The 19,686-nt window shown below is 35.7% G+C and overlaps 1 pseudogene across 1 annotated transcript in view; it reads right to left on the reverse strand.

The window, feature by feature from the left end:
- Window positions 1–18,506, reverse strand: part of LOC120470305 (uncharacterized) — a 34,297-nt pseudogene extending 15,791 nt beyond the window's left edge. Inside the window, exons 1-9 of the transcript XR_016168415.1 lie at window positions 18,387–18,506; window positions 13,082–13,149; window positions 11,634–11,713; window positions 10,766–10,837; window positions 8,707–8,820; window positions 7,739–7,754; window positions 5,126–5,227; window positions 2,703–2,812; window positions 519–620 (exon numbers count right to left, since the gene is read on the reverse strand). The product of XR_016168415.1 is annotated as an uncharacterized LOC120470305 (transcript). The remainder of the gene's footprint in view (window positions 1–518; window positions 621–2,702; window positions 2,813–5,125; window positions 5,228–7,738; window positions 7,755–8,706; window positions 8,821–10,765; window positions 10,838–11,633; window positions 11,714–13,081; window positions 13,150–18,386) is intronic.
- Window positions 18,507–19,686: the final 1,180 nt, after the last annotated feature.

Below are 19,686 nucleotides of genomic sequence, written 5' to 3' on the forward strand. Positions count from 1 at the left end.
GTTATGTAAATTTAAAGGACTGAACTACTCATAACAGTAATTTTTCTATGTGAAGTTGCTTTTAAACAATTTATTTTTAGTCTGTATCGTAGAAAGTGTAATATGAATCAATGTGACTTGATAAAATGTAGAATACTGCCGTTTTAAATGTTTCAATACTATCTTTTTCCACACACTACTCTGCATTATTAGTATATAGAGTGTATACCAAGCAGCATGCTACTATTCCATCACAAACACACCCAAAGTTTCTTAATCAATGGCCAAAATGGCGACGGCTCATCATAGCTCACCACTTGGTTACCAGCTCAGATCTTTAGCCATCAAGCCACCCTCCATAATCGTTGCCTACAGTTTCTATCTGCCGAGAGTGTAATTAGCCCTTTTCTTATTAACTGTCTTCCAGAAAGCAACTAATGTGGCACACTTGTCTAAATCCCATTGGCGTGCTTGGGGAGAACACATCGCTTCATAGAGCCAGAGGAACTCAAAGATTCCAGCGAGAAAGAGCCTATTTGGAAGAGAAAACCTTTGGCGGGGCGATAAACTGCTCCCACTTGGCTTCTATTGCCTTTTCCGTATTCAGCCTCTTTATCGTGGTTCTGCTCTTTCCAGGGTCCCTGAAAAGATACGGAGAGAGAGAGAGAGAAGGACAGTCAGAGACAGATAAAGAGACGCACACAATTTCTTGACATATTAATTATTTGCGTGATCTCTTCATAATGTGCTCACTAAACCTGGAGTATTATCAAAATCGTATGTCACCTTGAGAGGACAGAAAGAAATGGAAGGATGGAGCAAAACAAGTGCGCACATCTCAAGCTCCCTCTCCTCTCGGCTTGGGTTTTAACGGCGGCTGATAAAGTTTCATTATTTTTTGTAATATCTGCTCACTGCCATGCTGTACCGTTTTCCCATAAAGCTTCACTTTATTGGAAATTGGATTCTGGGATGGTAGGAGCCCCTCCAGGCTCTTCTGGGAGACGCTTCTAACAATTTCTCTCCCTCTTTTTCCATTTGTCTTGGCCTCTCTCTCCTCATCCTTCACAGGCAGCAACCTGTAGCTCCAGGAGATGAAGGATTAAATTCCCTAGCTCTCTTTTTCCTCCGTATCTCTCTCTTAAACACCACCTAAATACGAGGGCTTCATCATTTCCTTGTTGTTCCAGTTTGTTGTTGTTCTTGTAAGCGCTCATTAGTTGTGATGGCTAAGGCTATTATCTCCATTACTATTGATCAAATTTGAGCTTAGTGATTTAAACAAACCCCTAACCCTAAAAAGGCAGCTTTACATTTGAATTTACAAGTTTGCGTCTGAAAGATTTTTTTAAAGGTCTCGTATGCTCACCAACGCTGAATTTATTTGATCAAAAATACAGTTATATTGTGGAATATAACACTTTTAAATAACTGTTTTCTACTTGAATATATTTGAAAATGTATTTATTTATTCCTGTCATTTATTCCTGTGATTGAAAAGCTGAATTTTTCAGCTTCAGTCTTCAGTGTCACATCACATCACTCTAATATGCTGATTTGGTGCTCAAGAAACATTTATTATCATTACCAGCGTTGAAAATGGTTGTGTTGCTTAATATTTTTGTGTAAACTGATACTTTTTTCAGTACAAAGTTAAAAAGAACAGAATTTATTTTTTTTTATCACATTTTAAATGTTTTTGCTGTCACTTTTGATGAATTGAATGCATCCTTTGATAAATATTGATAGATAGTATTGCACGGACTGCAATGCATCTGTTTCAAAATGTCGGTTTCATCTTGGTGGAAAATGACACTCTTTCTTAAATCAGGCTTGAAGCTTAATATTTTTGTGTAAACATGATAATTTTAGGTAAAAGATAAGTAAAGATAAATTTTTACTGTACCTTTTAATGCATCCTTACGGAATAAAACTTAACCCTCAGGTGCTCTTCGTTTCGGAGTCAACCGAATCTTATCCGAATGTTATCTTCCTGGTCAAAAGTGACCGGACACCTAAAAATTGAATTTCCTCCATCCCAGTAAAACCAATGCAATTTATTTTTGTTCTATAATATTTATTCTTTGTAATTAAGTATTTTGAGACAATTTGATTGAATTTATTAATATTTATGCAATATTTATGGTCTATTTTTGCCATGGAAATATATATATTTTTCTATATATATATATATATTGAAACAATCTCAAAAACGATTTTTTATTAAATAAATGTAAAAATAAATAAATACAAATTTGTGAATTTTTGTGTTTTTGTCAATTTTCCATTCATTTCCTATGGGGGTCATTTTTGACCAAAGACCACAAGTCTGACTATTTTTTAAGACCACTTAGCATGCTCAGATCATGACCTCAATTTTTTTGTGTATTCACATACATAATGCCATAAAAGTCACCAAGTTTCATAACATTCCGATGAAGCTGTGATTTTTAGAAATTCAAAACAGAAAATTTTTCAGTCAGAAATGACCGAAGAACACCTGAGGGATATATATATATTACAGTATATTTTGATCAATAGTGAATAAAACCACACGCATATAGAGTGCCTATATGAATCCAAACCCTATTTCTAACATGCTTTCATCCTCAAATATCATTTATAATATGAAGGTAAAAAATTGAGCAAATCTAATTAGGTCAAGGATGGGAAACTATGGTCCTGCTGCAGAGTTTAGCTTCAACCCTGATAAAAAAACTCACTTGCCCTCATTTTTCTTGTAATCCTGAGGACATTGATTAGCAGGTGTTTGATTATGGTTGAAGCTAAACTCTACAGGACAGTGGCCCTCCAGGACCCAAGATGCCCATCGCTGAATTAGGTCATAACTTCAGGGGCCACAGTCTGTATTACTGTGGTTTAGTCTACACACACACACACCACTGGAGGCAAGCTGGTTGAGAACCAAAATGCAACTTTACCTCTGCATCTTGTGAAAAGGACATTAAATATATTATTATTTATGATGACCTACAGACCAAAATATGTGTGTGTCCACATGCATAGGTAGCTTTAAAGTTAAGTGTTACCTCAGATTTTTTTAATGGAACAGTTTATTGACCCTTTAAAACAAACAGCTCACACTTATGGAAAAAAACGGCTCAATTTTATTCAGAGGCCAAAACTAATCAAGAATATGCAACTTCACGCAGTCGTTGATATTTATATGCCCCAAAAGTAAGATGAAATTCTGATAGCTTGTAATGTAAACAGTAACAGTATAGCCGACTACTTACATGCATACCAATGTCAGGTGTCACTCAATGGCACCCAATAATGAGACTTACAAAGATGATATTTAATTTTTTAAAGGTTTAAAGGTTTTATCATCAAAGCTCTGTATTTTTTAGTCGTTTTTTTTGGAAGTGACAAAACATGTATTAGACCTACAAAGTAGTACAATGATAATTGAGAGATGTACTGTACAAATAAACATTACTTAAAAGCCTGATGCATAATATTCAAATTAACATGATTTTTTTTAAATGAGATAAACAAGTAAACCTAATTTGCTCCAGTCTAGTAGATTAATCTCTTGAAATTTAGCTAACAAAATAACTGTGATATGGTCTCTTTGTTTGACTTTTCAAAATTTTGCTATGCTTCCTGGTATATGTTCTGCTTCTGTCTGCCATCTATATAGTCCTTTTTAAGTTTTTCATATTGTTTTCCCCTTGATTGTCTGTGTCTTGTCATCTCGTTATCTTGTATATATAGCACTTGTGCTTCTCATGTTGTTTTGTCAGTTGTTGTAAGTTAGGCTGTTTGCTTTGTTTCTGTTCCTATGTTGCGATCCTCTCCTCTTTCTTCCTTCTCTAGCTTTCGCTTATTACAATAAAAAATATTCTTACATTTACTTTATAAAAATCTGTAGATTTCACAGGGAAAAAAAGTTCATATGGACCACATTTTTTTATTATTATATTAAAAGGCATTTCTTTAAAGTCCTGAAATCTCATGTTTTCAAACTGACAAAAATAGGAAATTGAGCACCACATCAGCATATCAGAATGATTTGTGAAGAATCATGTGACACTGAAAACTGGAGTAATGATGCTGAAAAGTCAGCTTTGTCATCACAGAAATTATATATATATATATATATATATATTAGGGGTGTAACTATATATCATATCGTGCCACAATATATCGCAATACAAAAATGCAACAAAACGTATCGTGGATAGTGACAATATGTAATAAAATATAAAAATATAATAAAATAAAATAATAAAAAAAATAATAATAATAAAAATTGGTGTGAGAAAAAAATTCAAGTTTTCAGAGTTTTAGTATCAGTACTACATTAAACTACTATATATAATGTTGATTATAATATACAACAACGCAATGTGGGAATATTTGTGGGTCCTGATAATGCCATATATCTCAAGCATATTCATCTACAATAACTCAATATTTTCAGCTTCAGAATCATGAATATTGTTATTCTGGTGTCACCATTGTCCTTGAGTTACAAGCACCGAGTCCAAAGCCATTCATTTAAACCCACATTGTAATATCAAATTTAGCAAATTGTGTTAACCTTTTACCAGATGTCTTGGAGTGTCACAATAAAATTGTATCGTGAGTTCAGTATCGTGATATGTATCAAATCGTGACATGAGGGTATGAGGATATCATTACACCCCTAATATATATCTATATCTATCTATATCTATATATATCTATATCTATATATATATATATAGACCATTTTGCAAGATGTAAACAACACTGGTCCAGAAACACTTCCTGTTTCAGTTTGTAACTGTTTTCTTTATTTCACATGTAAAGAAAAAATCTTAAAGATGTTTGTTTAACTTTTTTATTCAGTTTTATATGTTCTTTTGGTTGTATTTTATTCTAGCTTTTATGTAGTGTTAAAAAACTGAAACAGGAAGTGCTTCTGGACCAGTGTTGTTTACATCTTGCAAAATGGCCTAATATATATATATATATATATATACTGTATATATATACACGAGTTGTGATACTATTTCACAAAACTGACCCCAAACGGTAGCCTACATACACTGATGGGCATGGAGGATCTTAAAGAATGGAGGAGCTTAAAGAATGATTTTGTCCCAGAACCCAAACTCTATTATTTTTTCTCACTCACCTGGAAATAACAGCAGGAACAACAGGAAATAACAGGTTCAGATCTTTCAGAGCGTTCCAGAGTCAGTGCCTCCAGCAGCCAATTCAAACAGCACCACTGATGCTAGGAATAATAGAAAATTATTTTTTTTATAATATATGTCCTGCAAAACATTGTTATAAAGTAAAAAACAAACAAACAATAAAAACCACCCTCATTATGCAAATGAAATTATACTGCAGGCAGGGCACAGCATGTAACCTTGTGTCAGCAACTTTGAAATCCTGTATAATTGCTTAGTTTACAAGTTGATGTACAACATAAGACCTAAAACACCCTATTCCACAGATAGCCTTTCTGAGAGATTTCTTTTCATATTTTTTAAACACAAATGTACAAATAACACCAGACACAGAATCAAAAGCTGTGTATATCTTGAAAGCCCTCTTGACAGAAAAACAGCAGCAGACTGAGGCTGTCTAGTAAATCTTTCATCCAGCAATCATTTGTATAAAGAATATCTATCCATCTATCTATCTATCTATCTATCTATCTATCTATCTATCTATCTATCTATCTATCTATCTATCTATCTATCTATCTATCTATCTATCTATCTATCTATCTATCTATCTATCTATCTATCCATCTATCTTCTGTGTGAACACACCTATAGACACTTTGATGGCATGTGGAAACGGTGAGAATCAAATCCACTGTTAATTGATTCGGTGTTGAATCTCCTTTTTAAAGTTGAAAGAAAAAAATGTATGTATATGTATGTATATATAGAAGGGGAGAGAGAGAGAGAGAGAGAGAGAGAGAGAGAGAGAGAGAGAGAGAGAGAGAGAGAGAGAGAGAGAGAGAGATACCCTGACTGTGCTTTGGCTCATTTGTTACAAGCTAACATTTCAAGGCCGTTTCTCATTGTACCTGTATAAATTAATTCCTCTCACTTTCTTTTCAACATGAAGTAGAGGCATCGCTTTGCTCTCTGCTTTCTGTTGAAACTTCAAGGTTAAGACGTGTAATCAGGCCTCTGATGAATTACATCCACCTACTCACTGGATGTCATTCATTGGGCCTCTGTTCAATGACATCCACCTACTCACTGTTAGCAGACAACAAGCTTCTTGACATCACACAACCTGTAAGGTTTAGTTAGCCACAATGTGATATGTGGGTTATTTATCCGGCTTAAAAGACACAAGGGTGATTGAACAAGATTGCTATATCTGCCATATTCATAGATGACCAGGCACTTAGCCACATTTGCAGATGCATTAATAGAGGGAATGCGTGCCTGCAATTACTTACAGTGAGTGGCAAAAAGACTGAGCGGCTGTATTTGTTTTGTTTTTTAAAAAACAAACACAACACATATGAAGTGGGAAAGAGCTTTACGATTGACTGTACAACTAGATTTGAAAAAAAATCAGAGGTATATTTTTACAGACTGCTATAGAAGGAGGAGCAAATGGATCGCTGCAGCTCAGAGAAACAACTGGACTCCAGTCAGCAAAAGGCATTTTGTGTCAATATGCTGAATTTACGTGTAAAACCATACCCATATATTTTGTATTGTTATATATATTAACAACTCGTCAATTAAATATTTATTATTGCATATTCTGCATTATTGGATGTTTTTTAATAAACACTGACCAAAAAAACAAAAAAACTATAAAGTTTTAGGGCTGGACGATATGATGATATATACAGTATAGGCTATATATAACACTGATATAAGTCATCACCCGCATTTAGACCTACCTATATTGTATTTATATAAAGCGTTCACAGGCAAAATTTGCTTTATGTTTAGGTCTATATTGCTTTTATTTCCCCGGTGTCGAAATCAGGCAAACATAAATGTTAGGCAACACGATTCCTGGCTGCATGTCAATATCCATGGATCACTGGATCTTTAGTAAGTTGTAAGAAACACTATATTGAGTCCAACATTTAGTTTAAATTGATAAAATTGTTCGTTTTATTTGCATTTTCGCAGTTTCCCCTATTAAATCCAGTCACGCAGCAGACCTTTGCCACTCAGTCAGGCTGAGGGGGGATGTTCCGGCGGGAAAGTGACGTCAATGCATTCCCTCTACACAGGGGTCATAAATTAATAAACAGCTATTAATACATTTTAAATGCATATGTGGTGTAAAATCAGTTTCATTTTAATTAGTAAATTCTTTATAAAGATTATCGGTCAAGGGTTTAGGGTCAGTAACATTTCTCAAGCCTCAAAAACAGACACAATTTTTTTTTTTTTTTTAATATTATTACAATTTAAAATAACTGTAAAATGTAATTTGACCCCAACTTTTTGAATGGTATGTGTCCATACTTTCAAAATAACCTTACAAAATAACACTTCCATATGGTAGGCCTATATCATTGCTGTAGATTTCATCCAGCAGATACGGACAAGAAGTGTGTGCGTGTATATACAGGGCCCCTCCAAAAATTGTCTGGACCCTTTTAGATAAATTAAAGATGATATCAGTGTCAAACTTGATAAAGTATAAAATCAAATGGCATGTCCTAGCAAAGCACCTGCTTGGTAAATCATGCAGTGTGTATGAATGATATGGACAGCCTTCAGATCCGGTAACCTACACCTCTCACAGGCAGCTTGAGGTAACTACAGAATAAAAACACCATGTCCCCATCAAAACCAAAAATGTTTTTTCAAGTGCAGTCTAGAAAATGTAAATTGCTTATCAAAGGAGTAATGATGCATCGAAGATGTACTTTGATTCTAGCAAACATTATATTCCATCAAGAGAGTGTAAATGAGCCATGTTTATTTTTTCCTTTCATTTTGTTGCATTAGATCCTTCTAGTCAGAGGGTAATCGCTCTATCCTGCTGGGTGACACTTATGGTTGAATGAATTTTGTTTTTCTGAAAGCTGGGACCTTCACGGTGAACACTCTTTTCAGATTGCTGTGGCTCATTCCAGCCGAGAAAGGCAATATTTTCCTGTTTCCCTTCTTGTTTAATGCATTTATATGTTTGTGTGTGCAAAATTTTAATGTCAGGGAGTTTATCTGACGTGATGTGTTAGTATTCCAATCATATGCGTGGCAATGTGAGACTACGAAGTTATCAGTAATGCTTTAATCACATGTAGCCAGATTGTTGAATTATGGCATGAAGTCGTACTCAATCCGCTTATTCTGGAAGAGACCACCTGACTGGCATTTAAAGTGACTTAATCGCATGTTTGTTTCTGCCATTTCAGCCTGGTCTCATATAGGTGACGCTTTTTAAATTGCGTCTACATCCGACGCACATGGCACCCTTTAGCATCAATATGAAACGCAGATACAGTATATATGGGCCAGAAGGGGCGCCCTCTAGTAGTCTAACCCTAAACCTAAATCTACCCATAACCGAAGCGTGTTATATTGAGGCGAAAGGGTGCCATGTGCGTCAAATTTAGACGCAATTTCAAAAGCGTCACCTATATGACACCCTGGGATGAGAATGTGTTGGCCATTTAGAGAAATTAATTTCTGTAAACTTTTGTAAAGAAGAAACCCCCGGCCCTAACAGAATAGAGAGTATAAGAAAGGGGTGCGAGTGTTTTACCGTGGTAGTAGTTCAGGTGGTGTTGAGATCAATGATCTGTACACAGGGGTAGTGTGCCTTTTCCTCCGGTTGGGTTTCCATTCTGAAGAGGATGTTGCCGCAACATCATACCACCTGCCAAAACAGCCGTGTTTGGTTTAGTGGGTGTGGAGAGGAAAAATGATATATGTATTTAAGATAACATTCTGGCATGAATCTCTCAAAGTTATGAACAAACATTCTACCAGTAACGTTAACATAACTTGCTTTAATAATGTTCTAAAATAAAAAAATAAAATACATAGTTTGTGGAAAAAAGTTTTAGTTGGATGTTCATCCAGTGTTCTTTTAAATGTTATATTTGTACAAAATACATATTTTTGTAGGCCAATTACCCAGAAATAGTTTTTAGCACTTACAGTTCCATCGTCCAAAAGTCAGTGTTTTTTTGACTGAGTTTTTGCATTTTGTGCAGATTATCTTGATGAACAAACCGTGTAAGAATCATAAACTTTTGTTGGATTCCGAGCTTTTTGTCTACAATAATCTAGCCTGACTTCGTCATACTCATATTCTAGAAAGAATGCGAGTCTGAAACTGCTCCATATGACGACAAAAATATCTTTCCGATCGACAAATGCCTTGATTGCAGTTTTCTGTTCGTCTATTAAAATGAATGCGCTGTCGATTTATTTTACAACAGCCGCGACAGCGGGACCTATATATCTCAATTATCCAGCTGCAGTCATTTTTGAGGGAAACCAGTTAGGTGCTCTTTGATAACGTGATGATTACGTCCCTGCAGATCATCTGTCCATCATCGTTTAATGCCCGCCCTGGCAATCTGATTGGCCCGATCATTTTTTGACTGATCATAATTACTCCTCAATGGATCGAGTCCAGACCGAACTTCCCGACCAAAAAATGTTGTGGGCGGAGTTCGGGCTGGCATCCAGGCTAACAATAATACAAAAGCCCCCCAAAAATTTACTAAATTTACATAGGGTTGAGGAAACCAGGGTGATGCTAACTTCTGGGTTGGCCGACAAAAAATACATATTTTTTTTGCAGATCTCTATTAACAATGAGAACTTTATTTATTTATTTATTTATTTTTTCAAAATTAGTACATCAGCTACACATATCATCAAGGCCAAAAGTAAAAAATAACTAAATAACTAAAGCAATATTAAACAAAAGCCCTTGATAAACACAACAGCGGTGACCTCATCCTCTTGAGACTGTTTCACTGAATACAGCCACAATAATTGCATTTTTCCTTTCAAAAATGTCAGTCTTCATGAGAATGAGTATGAATATTTCAACAAGCTTGGCTACGGTCGTGTCTGTCATAAATGTCAACCATTTTGTGACGCACAGAAAAAGGAAGAGAGTGAGAGAGACACACACAGATCTCTTTCCTGTGGTGAGACTGTGTTAGATTCCCCCACAAACAAAATGCCATTGGTGATGTCTGCCAGGTTTGAAACCACCATAGCCGCTGGGCAAGACGCATAAGATGCTGAGAGTGGGGTGGAGAAGAAGAACGGATAATAATAGGTCTTGCTGCAGGAACACAGTTTAGCATTGAAATTACTGGTTATGCATGTAAATTTCAAATTAATCACAGATGTGCTGGTGTCGTCAGAAAAATTAACTCAAACATTATACTAAAATGTCAGTACTGGCATTATGACTTCAAAATGTCTTTATCTATAGACTTTTGTGTTCTTTTGCGCAGGAGTTTTTTTTAAAACTGATCATATTAGGATTTCTCTATAAGCTATTGTACATTTCCACCATTATTGCCTAAAAGGAAAAAGAAATATTGTTCTTTGAATACACTTATTATATAAGAAATGCTGTATGCTATTTTGGGATTTGTGAAGTCATTAAACAGATCTAAAAAGGCATAATCATATTTTATGAAAACATACATTATTTATTATATACAGTAAGCAATCAAGTGATTTGGCAGTGCTTAACTAGAGCATCTGTGAATGTTGCTTTTTAGAGCTAAACTGCACTAGCATATTAATGCAGACATAAACAATAATTAGTGCACAGTAGGAATCCTAACCTTGTGTGGCAGAAATGTTTTCGAAGAACCGTGTCCTCTCTTTTCTGTAACCAAGGATACTTTAGGACAATTCTAGGGAGGGAAAAACAAGGAGATTGTTCATAAATTGGTAAATTGTTTATAGATGTATAAACAGGTCTCAACATAGGGATTGTTATGTCATTTTTTAGACTATTATCACTGGTCTACTACAAAAAAAAAAGTTGGGGTCTGTAAGATTTTTTAATGTTTTTTGAGAAAAAGCCTCTCATGGTCAATAAGGGCCTTTACCAAGGTTGCAAAAAATTCTGACCACAACTATATATACTGTTCAATATATAATAATATACACTCTAAAAAATGCTGGGTTGTTTTAACCCAACTTTGGGTCAAATATGGACTAACCCAGCCGTTGGGTTAAATTTTTACATTACATTTTTAACCCAACATTTCGGGTTTGTCCATATTTGACCCAAAATTGGGTTAAAACAACCCAGCATTTTTTAGAGTGTATAATGTTTAAAGCAAACCCATAATCATTGTATGCAGTTTTGTGAGCCAAAACTGTCTTTGGCCTTCCTTGTTCATTCATCAATTCAAATACTTAAGCAGCAGCTCATGAACGCAACCCTACAATGAGGGCAAGTGCACTAATATGACCCCTTGAAGTGAATGTAATCTGACTGGATGGGCACAATTCTCAGATTGTGACATTCCACATCGAACTTGCACCTATATTCGCACAGCAAATCAGCTGATTTTAATTAACACTTTTGTTTGCACCTATGCCGTGTGCCGTCTCATATTTTTCACTCAGCTGCAGAAAGAGAACGGTGTGTGGAGATATAATCATTGGGTATGTGTGAGAGAATTGCTGATAAAGACTCACACCTCGTTTTCCTGTGAAGAATGTGGAGGGGTTTCGTGAACGAGATTGTCATCAGCTTCAGAGATCTCCTCCTTTGGTGTCTAGTAGAAAAACACAAGTCATTTCAGGATGATTTCACTACCAGCACAGTTGCATAGGAATGAGAATTAAAATGCAGCTCACAAAATCCAACGATGTGACATTACGACACAAGAAAGTTCATTAAAGTCAAAGTGCTTAAAGTTTTTCCTCACTTAGTAATAATGCAGTTCTAAGCCAATTATCTCAGAGATAGACAGTTTGCCCATGACACATGCAGTGGGGCTGTTTTGCAATTTTCCAATTTATACAAAATCGTTTATCACAAATTATAAGCATAAGAATTTCAGAATATTAGAAACTTTAAATATTTTTCTTTATTCATGTCAATGTTTTATTGAAACATATAAAAAATACTATACACACATTCCTATTAAATATGAAAACACTATTCTATAACTTCCAGTTCATTAAATATTTCAAAAACTAGGGCTGTGAAACGATTAATCGCGATGTATACATTTAAGAAATGTTTGCATGTATATACTTTATACATAATTAATATTATACATAAATATAAATATTTTTAATATATTAATAACACATTTTTCTTAAATATATACATGCATATGTGTGTATTTACATATACAAAATAATTATACACTACACACACATATATTATGTAAACACAAACTTTTATTTTTGGATGCGATTAATCGCGATTAATCGTTTCACAGCCCTAGTTTTTAAACTCCCACATCTATTTATAGCCTTGCGTCACGGGTGCGCACTAATGACGTCATCGACCGAGGCTATGTTACCTCCGAGTCAATTCTATTGACGTGTTACACGTGATATTCACAGCAGGTCACGATTAAAGACGTTCCCAATGCGCTAAGCAGCGCAGCATCGATTGTAGCTTTTGAAAGGGAACTCAACTTAGCTTGATGATGAAATGAGTGTGTCAGAGCTGCTTTATAGCTCAATTGAACTTAACACAGTTTTTGAACTGATTTCAACTAAATTATGTCTACTATTGTCTTTTCAGAGCTGCTTTACAGCAGAGTTTAATAACTGTTTGCATCATTGAGTGCTATATAAATAAAGGTGACTTAACTAACAAAACATTTCAGAAAAAAAATAATGTTTTTGTGCTAACATGTTAAGAGAAAATAGCACATAACTTTGAACAAACATTTAACTAACTATGAATGAACGATTAATGTTACAGGGAGAATGATTTTTCATAACTTTGAGAGAACCTAGACAGAATTTAGTCGAATCCCCTATTAGCTGGGTTTTAATCCTAGACTGTTTTTTTTCTGAATTTTGGACCCAAGTGAATATGGTGCACCCCTTCTCAGTCTTTTACCCCATCAAATACTATCTATATTATCTCTTAATTCTGGAATAGAGGTAGAAAAGGAGACAGAGGTCTCTGCTCCGGCCGCTCCCTCACTCATGTCCTCCATGCCCTTGTCCACATCCTCCCTCTCCCCTGCTGATAGATGATCTCATTTGCAGTAAATCTGTTTGTGTCTGAGCCAGACATGCCAGAGAGCTCTGCCTCCACTGACAGCTAGGTGTACTAGGTGTTCTACCCCTACTGGGCCTAAAGCCACAACATATGAGCCGCATTTAAACACAGTTTAAGGAACTGTTACCTTAAAGAGCAAATCAACTTCACATCGACCATGCTTGGTTACTAAAAACAACATAAGATGTTCAATATGACCATAATCAAGGATGGTTTATGGATTATGTTGACACTTAATGCCATATAGAATACATTTGATGTTTAATCTATAGCTTTGTGGAGCGGGATTTTTAACCAATGAGACTATTTATGAAGTTGAAGTCCAACAACAAATAATTTGCCTGTCCACCCTGAAAGCCAGAGGGCTGCACAATCATAACTAATCAGAAAATAGGCCCATTTGATGTTTAATATCCAACAAAGGTGGGTCGCAGGTTTTACGGACTTAATTTCTAAAAGAGACGACGGATCAAGGACGGATTATGGACCACGACAATAGGACCAGGTCTCCAGCTGAGACACTATTGTAGCTCTATTGTTGTAGACCTTAAGACCTACATTGATATCTCTTTTAGAAAGTATTACAAGGTCATGTTCATTCTGTATTGTTGATCATTTTGAGTCAGTTTAATTATTTTGTACAATTTTGAACGATTCATTGATCAAATAAACAATGGCTCTATAGTGCGACCATTTCAGTCGCATTTGCATGTGACTGATGGTAAAATATTTGAGCGTGCCGACCCGAATGAAGCTCGTGAATAGTTTTAATTCTGAATCAGAATTAAAAATGCTACTCCCGAGATGTATCTACACTGCGCAATGGTTAAGTTTGCTTGCCTTTAGTCATCAGAGGAATTTTAAAAAAAGTTGAGTGTGACAGACTACACTTCAGAGACGTTATGATTTGTGTGTATTTATGTTTACAAGGTGACAGGTTAAGATGAGTTGCTGTTGTTTGCAGTCTGTGAAATAAAATTTGATTATCACAATTAAGGGTCGGAAATTAATGGTACTTGGGGATTCCACTAAAATTAAAAAAATGATTTGAGATGTGGGGGCAAAAAAATCCCACATGAGGTCTTGTTTTTTTTATATTTATAAATTATGATAAAGTTATGCAATATCATATAAGCAATAGAGCGTTTTTCCCCAAATATCAGCATGATTCCAAATTTGATATTGATTTTATACAATAGTTTAAACCGAATAAGTTAATATAAGTGATTAACATTTTAGACACAATATTGGTATTTTTGCTCCATTTTGCCGACGAAAATAGTTCCAATGCAGAACTGATGCACATCTCTGAGCAAAACAGAGTGTGACAAAAAAAAAAGAAAAAAAAAAGGATGCCCGAATTCACAGTATTCATAAAAGAGAACCTGGATGACCAACTTCTTCAGGTGAGATTCTGAAGTGTGCATACAATGGACAGTTTTGGACATCTGTCCCATGAGGCCACAGGAGAGAATTTGTGAATGGAAGTGTCTGCTAAATTAAAAAACGTAAATGTAAGTGAAGCAACGTTACTGACACATTCATACTATATACAGAACATACTTTTTAGCAATCGTGAAGACAATCGTTAGCCTATTTTTACAAAAACGACTTCTACGGGGCCGTAACGTAAGATACAAAGTAATTGAGCTTTTTATACATTGTCGTATTTCTTTAGAAATACATAATGGATAACTGGAGTATTTGGACGCCTCAGATGTAAAATTATTCGCTGTCAAAGTGACACCAAAATGAATGGGAGTCAATGTTATGCTAAAAGCAGGTGAAGTTCTGCTACACTGGCGGCTCCCGCGAGACTTCCGGCTGATGGATTACCCCCTTGCTTGTGCTGCCCACTTGTTTCAGACGCAGTCAGTCACTTGTTTCGTTACTGAAAATATCGACTACTCAATTTCAAAGATGAGTAAGTGCTGCCACCTACTGGTGGTTTAAGTTTCACATTTAAACATAATTTCGATTTTTATTAAACAATTCATATTTCTATAATAAAACATGCATGCCACCAAAGAGCTGCATTCAACTTTTTGTGTAAATACACCCAAAAATACACCCATGTGCCATTTCAGATGCAGATGGATGGGCTTTTTAATTAAGTATAGTTTGTAAATAATTTTTGTTGCTTTAGCTGTATTTAGTGTATCAGTTAAATCCTGTTACAATAATTTAGATCCTTATTGTTTTATGCCACATACACAACATTTATAATGATACCGTCTCCTTAGCTTCTTTTACAAAAGGGTAGCTTTACTGTAGCTGAATTACTTTTAATTATGATTAGCTGGTACACTGCCAAACTACAGTTTGAAGCAATTTAAGAATACATCAAAAATACTCCATAAGCAAATACAAAGTGCATATGTTTGCTTCATTGCTTTTGAGAAATGAGCACACAGGTGGCAAATAAAAGCACACCACAGGAGCACAAAGGACATATTTAGTCTATCCTTGGAGAAGCCTTGCGCTACTCTGTTTCATCGCAAAAGGAATGCGTACAACTACAGATTACGCAACTAGAATGTTAAACAGACCATCTGGAAGAATGGTTTAAGAGCACTGCTAGGGGTTGTTTGAAAACGCATGGTGCAAATATCACGACAGCAGCAGAGCTACTTATAATCGGATCACGGCATTCCTTGCATTACTGTTGCCATGCTATCTAATAACAATTCACATCCCTTAATATTAAGAACACTCAAAAGGAACCTGCCTGTACATGCTTAAACACATAATGATAATAAATGCAAAGCTCACAGCTCTGGCACTCATTCGACATTGTGCATTCCCATAATGCATTAGGCTCTCTGCAAATCAGCACGTTTTACTTTATTATTTAAGGCATGTAGTTATAGGAAGAGATGGCACTGCTCTGGCCCACTTCACAGGAGTAATTGTGTTTCAAATGACAGGCTCTGTGTCTCATTCATTATGTCTTTGTCGGTTATGTAAAGCCACCGAGAGAAACGAAGAGCCGTGCTGAAGTCCTCAGCAAGACTAAAGAGCATTCTTCACTTTATAGCCACGAGACTTTATGGAACAGTCTGTCTCAACACAAGAGAAGGGAAGTGTGAAAGGGTGATGCCCTCATCGCAGGTGATGCTGTCAGTGTCATTAATTTGCTCGGTTTCCATGTCCATTAAGAGTAATTGGAGTACTTTAGGCTGAGGATCGAGACAGATGTGTATGCTCGTATGAAGCTTGGACTGTGTGCCATGGGAGAAAAAGTCCACACTAATCACATCAGAATTTAAAAGAAAGGTAGTAAAGATTGTTTTAAAAAGATGAAACTGAAAGAAAAAAGAAAACTGTTGAACTGGTTAAACTGTCATGACAACTCTTGGGAGTGTTCGGCATGGTAATGAATATTACAATGTTGATATGATTTGTCTTGGCAGAATAAATCTGCTTCGCTGCTGCTGCAGAGCAAGTGCGGGAATTGCTATTGCCAATGCTGTGAGCAAGTAAAACATGCTGCTGCGGTACACTAAAGTATATGAATTACCCATAGCAGATCTTTACAGGTGGAGCTGGGAAAGTGGAGGGCTTCTAAAAGTGTGCTGCATCATGCTGATCAATATGCTTAGAAAACAATTACGTTTTATAACCTGCAAAAAACAAACTGCATGCATGAGAACATTGTTTTGGTTGTGATTCGGCTCTACATGACTGTGCAGATGTATGCTGCTAATTAAACAACATTCACTAGCTACTAGCTAGCTAATAACCAGTTAAGACTTAAAGGGATAGTTCACATTGAAATTAATTTTTGATATGTTTTAGCAAGATGTAGGTGTCTTTATTTCCACAGTATTTTCAATTTTGATATGTTTAGGTCAAACCGTTCTTGTCTGTCAGTCATATAATGGAGGTTTATGGGGTCCACCCTTGGTTCACCTCAAAGAGCATGCACAGAAAAGTCCAAATTAAACATGATTTAATGACTCGTAATGTAAGTACACATTGATGGCCTAAGACACGAAACGAGCGGTTTGTGCGAGAAAACGAACAGTATTTATATTGTTTTTACCTCTTGTTGTAACCACAGCCACGTCCAAGTGATCTGAAGGCACGGGCACTTCGTTCTGCGCAAGCGCCGGAAAGCGCTGGAAGTGATCTCTTGCGCAGTTCCCGAAAAAAAATAAAAAATCAACGTTGTCTGTTTATATATCGAAATTTCCTGTATATATAAATATGTTTAGATCTTCACAGTGAAGGATACCACTTCTGAAATCTCCCTCCGCCCTCGCCCTCAGAGTTCTTGGACTGTGATTACAACAAGAGGTAAAAAAAAAAAAAAAACCGATATAAATACGTTTAAAAAAGTTAGTTTTCGCACAAAAAACGCTCGTTTCATGTCTTAGGCCATCAATGTGTACATTTACAAGTCATTAAATCATTTCGGACTTCTCTGTGCATGCTCTTTGAGGTGAACCCAGAGTACACCCCATAAACCTCCATTACATGACTGACAGAAAAGAACGGTTTGACCTCAACATATCAAACTTGAAAATGCCGTGGAAACAAACATACATCTTGGATGCCCTTGAGATAAGCTAAAACATATCAAAAATGAATTTCAAAGTGAACTATCCCTTTAAGACGGAAAGGACCTCAAACATAATGACATGACTTATCAAAATAGATACTTTACAACAAACTCTGTTACACAGCTAGGCTACATTTGGCAATTTATACAGTGCAATAAATACATTACTCGCCTGTTGAGCAATAAAAACGCCATTTTTGCATCAATTTTTAACGCGTTTCAAACCCCTCAGCTAAGTTCTCACCATTTCCGAAAAGCCAAGCCAAGCCAATTATGAGTTGTGTCACGTTCTTGTTGCCTGTCAGCAAAATATACTGACTCTCCTCTGGTCGGCGTTACTTTTTTATTTTAAACGGTGTCGGTGTTTCTATGACGTTCGAGCAGGGTTCGAGATTTGGCGTGCAGCATGTCAATCTTTCTCAGCGGAACTTTTCCTTTTAGATACAACACGACACTCGAGTGACGTATGTGCGCAATTCTACAATTTCCCGCGAAAACAGTCCCGTCAGGTCTAAAATATAAACACTTATTATTTTAAAAAAAAGAAAAGAAAGTTATTTGTGTGCCTTTAACTTTTTCACATTCCACAGACTTATTAGTGTGCTTGTGACGTCTTATATAAATCGTAGGCTACCTGAGTTTTTGGCTTCAGGTGATGACTCCAACACATCCTCATCACAGCTCCCTCTGACTGAACTGTAGACCTTACGGGACAGTGCGGTTCCTGTCTGCGATGAAATCTCTCCCAAAACATCTCACATTTAAACGGTTTGTCAACCTCACATGGTCCAGAATCTATAGAGACATCGCTCTAAACTGCCGTTTTCACTGTTTTAGTTTGAAAGAAGAAGATTTGTCAGTCCATCAAAATTAGAATGAATTAGCCTATAGGCTACATTTAAAAAATATGTGTATAGCAATGATGCATTAAATTGGTCAAAGGTGACAGGGAATACATTTATAATTTTACAGAAGATTTCCATTTCAAATAAATTCTGTAAGCTACTTTTAACCTTTCGATTCATCAAAGATTCCTGAAAAGATTATGTATTTCCACCAAAATATTAAACAGTACAGTTGATACATTGATAATAAAAATAAATGAACATATTAAAGCACTAAATCAGCATATTAGAATGATATCTGAGGGGTCATCATGTCATGTGACACTTAAGTCTGGAGTATTGATGCGGAAAATTCAGCTTTGACACTTGTATTTAGGCCTAAATAAATTTTAAAAAATATTAAAAAGGAAAAATTGTTTATTTTATTTTACAATATTACTGTATTTTTTATCAAATAAATAAAGCCTTGGCTAGCATATGAGGCTTTTTAAAAAACATCTTACCAACCCCAAACTTTTGAACAGTAGTTTAGATATATTTAGATATAAAAGCAGCAGCCATCTAGCAGCCTAATGTTGTCTGTTTAGTCTCCAGTGGTAACAAGACAATTTAAAAAAACAGTCTGAACCTGTCAGGGCCACTGTATTTGAAGCCATGCTGGATGGATTATTAGCGTAGCTGTGTATTACAGACAGTGTTGTGCAAGTTACTTCCAAACTAATACATTATATGTTACCTGTTACTGTTATTTAACAGTAATTAATTACCTTACAATATTACTGTCTCAGAATTGTAATGCATTACATTACTCCTGTATTACTGTTGAGTTACTTTTACCAAAATGACTATAAGCTACAGAGGTAAAACTTAACGTTGTAAAACGACTGGCTGTAACGATATGCGACATGAAACTGAAATAGCAACACTCAGATCAACGAACCTGCAGAATCGTGACACCCCTTCTACCTCCCAGTGTTATCCTTACCATCTAGATCCAATGCTATCACATCTTTAAATTACTATTAGTATTATTTGAAGTTAACATTCTGAAATACATAGACGCGTTGTAACGCGTTACTCCCAACACTG

Source organism: Pimephales promelas, chromosome 4 (genome assembly GCF_988280905.1).
Source record: "Pimephales promelas chromosome 4, fPimPro1.hap1.1, whole genome shotgun sequence".
NCBI lineage: Eukaryota > Metazoa > Chordata > Actinopteri > Cypriniformes > Leuciscidae > Pimephales > Pimephales promelas.